This window comes from Sinocyclocheilus anshuiensis, unplaced genomic scaffold, assembly GCF_001515605.1.
Source record: "Sinocyclocheilus anshuiensis isolate Anshui unplaced genomic scaffold, SAMN03320099.WGS_v1.1 scaffold1551, whole genome shotgun sequence".
In the NCBI taxonomy this organism is placed as follows: Eukaryota; Metazoa; Chordata; class Actinopteri; order Cypriniformes; family Cyprinidae; genus Sinocyclocheilus; species Sinocyclocheilus anshuiensis.
In genome coordinates, this window is record NW_015552660.1 from 342,352 (window position 1) to 348,351 (window position 6,000).

The window sequence follows — 6,000 nt, forward strand, 5'->3', positions numbered from 1 at the left end:
TAATCATGCAATATCAGATATATTTCAGTTTCAGGACTGCATTTCTAGGACCATCGTTTTTTTGTGACTCTATTAGAGAAGACCTGATTGAAACCCAAAAGAAACAGGTGCAAATACATTTTTTTTTTTTACACAGGTGCCAACCATTTTATTCTTGAATATAAGGCTTGTATAAAAGATGCTTCCAGTTAAATTTAGGTATGCAAAAAGAGTTAAGATTATGCTTGATGTTGCAAAATACAAAGTTATCTCATGAAACTCTAGATGGTGCAGGTTGATAACTCATTCTAATAAAATCACATTATTATTAACATGATGCAGCTGATTGGTTTATTTTCACAAAACCAGCCAATGAACTTACTGCTCAACATTTCAAATGCTTGCTTAGCGCTTGCAGCTGCAGTACGCATTAGAAATCCTCCACCTTCCCCGGCTCCACCTGTATAGATCTGCTATGGGGTTATTTCATATATGTTATGCGTGCAGCAGCAGTATTTCCTACATGCTCACAGCAGCATGTCAGTGGATGTACTGCAGCAACAGCGTAGCAGATCTAGTCCGCCAAGACCAAACACATTAATATTGTCATGTAAATTACCATGCAAAACTCTCAGAGTTGTTTTGACAGAACTGGTATTTAATACCATAAACACATAAACAGTTTTCCTGTTTACTACACTTTGTTAAGCCGGTCGCACACCATGAGATGGCTTAATAAATGGAAGCTAATAAAATTTAAGTTTTTCACATAAACAGAAAATAGCTTACCTCCTTGATGAAAAATATGGTTTCTTTTCAAGAAAACTTAATTAAAAACTAGAATGTAGGCTCATACCTTATATTGAAACAAATTAGCTTAACAATTTCCAGGTTTATCAATGCTTGTGTTTAGGGTTAAGGGTTGATAAGGAGAATATATCAATTAAATGTAAATAATTAAAGCAGTAAATCATTCCTACAAATTAACAACACAGATTCATGATTTAATAATACTGTAAGTGTTATAAAATAGTTTAAACTGCTACATTCCAAAAAAAATCTCGGGAAATGCAGTTCTAAGACTTTGCTCTTGAAATTGCAGTCTTCAGTATTGCAGGATCATGCTACTCTGTTTTTTCACAGTGTCTCTTCTCAATAATAAACAAGAGATCATGGTGATGGGAACCACAGCAATTCAGTTCATGCCCCTTTTCCAGGATTTGAATGTAGGCTACCATCCCTGGAGCCTGAAGCAGTGTTCATGTTGACATCAATCTGCAAGTGATAAAGTGACCAGAACTCATTCATTTTCAATGAGACCTGATGATTTCCAGCAGCATAAGCATCAACGACAGGACGTGGCTGTGTCCAACAACACAATAAAGTAGATACAATTTTAACTTTATGTGCAGTTACTCAATGCAATAAATACTAACAGGAATGAAGACAGTGGCGCTCCAGCGATCCATCTCCTGGGAGACACCAGTCAAGTGTCAGCAAGATGGAGAAGATAATGTTGCTGTGAGTGATTTCACTGTCCTGTATGATTTGTTTCTACCCACATGCAGCAATATAATAACACCATGGAAAACCGAGTCAGAGATTGTTGGCATTCAGAGCGAGTTTGATTGGTGCAATCTTGTTCATGATATGATGTATTATGCAGCACTGTAATGTTTGTGCAGTTTTTCTACAAATGCTTTCTTCTGCAAAATGTTCATTTTTTAGGCAACAAAACTGATTCACTGTCAAAATGGAATGAACTTTTATTTATTTATGTGTTTATGTATTATTCCGTTAATAAAATTCATTTGAAATCAGATTTGGGTGGTTATGCAACCCACCAATAATGTTGGAGCATCCAGCACAGTTGTGACCTTCAGCAATCAAATCGCTGCCAGTGTGAACAAGGCTTCATATATAAATGATACAGAAGAGGTGACTGATTCACTGAATTGAACTCACAAGCAATAATGGCCTTGTTCTTTATGGTCTGCGCAGTACAGAAGGTGGATCGGCCTACAAATTTGGGCAGCTAAATCGATCAACAGGCCCACACAGAATCTGCGCCCACAGCACTCAGCAGAAAGCTCAGCAGATTTATGAAAAACACCCGAAACAAAGTTCTACATATTATGCACCATTTGCATGTTCATCCCACAGATTTTGTCCAAAAATAGCACTTTATGTGGAGATAAAGTCCATAGATTTAGTCTGGCCCTGATCATTCTTTTATATCCAATAGCATCACTTGTCATGTGAACTCAACATAGGCGATAAATGTCCCCCTTCCACTTTACTCTATCTTAGTGAGCAATTAACATATTGTCAGCTAGCTGGTTAGCAAAATGTAGAAAAAATGTAGAACGTTTTTAGAAATGGCAGTTAGCTACACTTTACCTTACGAGGCATATAAATAGTGTGGCACGCGCACGTTTCATAATTTCTAATTAAAGTCTAGCAATTTTATAGAGCAATGTTACTGAAGATTTGGATTATATTCTGTGCGATCACAGAGAAGAGATGATGCCAACCCCTCAGAGGACCTCAGATGATGCCAACCCTGAAACAACATACAGAACTACCACATTTTGCTATAAGTTTGATTGCATCATATAATAATTGCTGTTAATAGTGTTCATTGTCTGTTTGATTACGTCTTGAATTGATTTTTCTGTACATTTCTGCCATATGTACATTAACTGACAGTCACAACTGATAAGCTACCACTAAATATTCTAGAAACTTAATTTGCTATAAAGTTGCTTTGCAACGATTTGTATCGTAAAAAGTGCTATACAAATAAACTTGAATTGAATATATATATATTTACATTTACATTTAGTCATTTAGCAGACGCTTTTATCCAAAGCAACTTACAAATGAGGAAAATAAAAGCAGTCAAAACTAACGAAAGAGCAATGATATATAAGTGCAAATGATAAGTCTCGGTTAGCCTAACGCAGTACACGTAGCAAGGTGTATATATATATATATATATATATATATTATAAAAAAAAAAAAAAAAAAAAAAGTAAGAATTGCAAGATATAAACTTGAAATTAAAAGAAAACAAATTCTGAATGTTAAGTTTAGGCTATATCTTGCAATTCTGAGAAAAATGTTGCAATTACCTGTTTATTTTATTATTCAGTGGAGGAAACAAGCTTCCATGAGAAGTCTATTGTACAAAGACGCAGAACATGTTGCGTAATATCCATTAATGGATTACACAAACATACTGTACCACTATGACTGATTATATGGAGCGCTGTATTGTGGATTGCTCTTGAAATCCAAATGACCACTCGGTTCAAAGCAATGCAACATTTGATGAAACCTTTTAGAGTAGGATCATTTATAATATCTGTGGATGACAGTTGTGCCATGCAGCATGCACTGTAGGCAGGGTATTTCAGAAACACGCAGTAATTGAGGTGCTGTAGGAGGGATGGACATCACTCTCTTCCAAACGATGCTCCATAAATAAAACACTTCAGCTCACTGTATGAAGTGTCCTTCACAAACTTTCAGTACAAGCTGCACCTCCCAGCACAATGCTATAATCATATAAGGGGACTTGAAGCATTCATTTGCAAAATGATGAAGGTTAAAGCAACTTAAAGTGAGTGGGGGACTGCAACTTTATATATGTTGCTTGCGATTATGTGAGTACTTTTCGATTCTTAACTTCGATGTCTTTGTCCCCTTGGAAAGACTTGACACATCCTGAAACACAGAGAACAATATGTCATTGCAATCAGTTGCTAACAACCTAAAAGGTGAAAATAACTATTAGTTAAACAAAATATGAAACAAATCATGCATCCATGCTTCCACAAAACATGCTTGTATACACTCTAAAAAACGCTGGGTTGAGACCGCTGGGTAAGGACGTTGGGTTGTTTTAACCCAATTTTGGGTTGAAAATTGGTCTTGATCAATAACCCAGCAGTGCTGGGTTGGGAACGCGGACGTGAATGAGAGCATGCATGTCACGTTAACATCGGACGTATCTCGACGACACCAGTGCGAGAAGCCGTCATTTTCTCAGCGTCTTCAGATGGAAGCGAGTGCGAGTGAAAGACGGTTTATGGTAAGTAAAGATTAAAAAGGAAGTCATCATTCATTGTTTGAGTCCGGTAGTATCTTGAGATTTCATGGAAGGCGGAAATATTCAGAAAAGAGCTTATATTGAAAAATATGCGGACGCGGATTTCGCCTCAGAAATAGTCTTAACGGCCTCTTTTACTGAACAGAAGAGGTGCTTTTAATATAACGTCAGTGAGTATCTTATGTCATATTTACATAAGATTTTACAATATTTGCATTTTTTGAGGTGTTAAGAGAGGGTTATTAACATATTTACATGTTAATTCGTTATCTCCTTATTCACTGTTAAATTGAATGTAGTTTCCTAAAGGAAACGGCGTTATGTAATAAAGACTAGCCTAATTATTTTGAGGCTGATGAAGTGATAATTGTTAAAAGTAATGTTGTTAAAATATTAAAAATTGTTAAAATAAAGTTTTGCATGTTATATTTCAGACATGTTGAGCTTTGTATCTTCATTGTGCCCGCGCCGGGAGTTAATGACACAACCCTGCTTGTGTGAGGATGCGATTTTCTCAGCTTCTTCAGAAGAGAGGAAAAGACGGTTAAGGCAAGTAAAGTTCATAATTCCATCATGTTATCTTTTTTTTTTTTAACTAAGAGTAAAATCATATTTGTTTTTGTAGATGTTGAAAGCCAGAGGCATAGGAGAGCATCATTCTTTTGAGATTGATGTGAGTTATTTTTAGAAAATAAATGTTTCTAACCCTAACCCATTCCACCCATTCAATCCATTGTCTCCTGCCTGTTTACCGCACATTTTGATGCAACAACAGTATGATTGCGTGTTCATATTTTATGCAAACCATTGATGTCTGTGTTTTTCATTGTAGAACTCAAACCAACTTTGGAGTTAACACAGAACCCTAAAATAATGTTCTTTTTAGCAGCATCATATGACCCCTTTAACACAGAACGCTGCTTGTGTGAGGAGGCAATTTTCTCAGCTTCTTCAGAAGAGAGGGAAAGACGGTTTAAGGCAAGTAAAGTTTGTAATTCCATCATGTTATCAATTAAATTTTTTTACTAAGAGTAAAAGAATGTTTGTTGTTTTTGTAGATGTTGAAAGGTCATTGTAGAAATCAAACCAACTCTGGAGTTGTCTGATTTGGAGAATCATCATTCTTGGTCTTCCTTTCTTAAAGGAAAAGTTCACACAATATCATTCACTTGCCCTCATGTCATTCCAAACCTATAAGACTTTTGTCTATCTTTAGAACACAAATGAAGATATTTTTAATTTTCTCTCATAATTTTTTGTTAATCAATTGAGCGTATTTTCAAGCTTCAAAAATACAGTTATAGTAGAAGTAATCCATGCCAATATTTATATATGAATAAATCTTAAATTATATCATAGCGAACATGTCTGTTCAGAAGAAAATACTGGTCTCCCAGACTTGCAATAGAGGACAAAAATTAAGAGAATATAAAATATATTTATTTGTGGTCCAAAAATTTGCAGAGTTTGTATGGGTTTGGAACAACACGGGGCAGAATAAATTATGACCATTTTAATTTTTTGGTGAACTAACTCTTTAAAGAGCAGCCCTCCACGTACATGAAAATCTGTGAGGTATGTCAATGTCATGTCTGTTTTAATGTTTCTGTAAAGAAGTAGCTTTCTGAAAGCAATATATTTATTTAAACAATATCACATGCCCTCACACTAGTGCTGCCATTACAGAGACATTAAACAACCACACAAAGTGGTTGAAATTATAAAACAAACTATTTACCTATCCTTACTGATGTGGACGCACCTCTATCTGAAAATGGATAGATTTTAATTAAAATTTTTTTTTTTCCAAATGTTTTTCTCTTTTTAGGCCACTGATGAAGAACAGGTGGTGACTGGGATGAATGCTGGTCAAGGAGGAGAATGTCCTTTCCCCCAAACTGATGCAA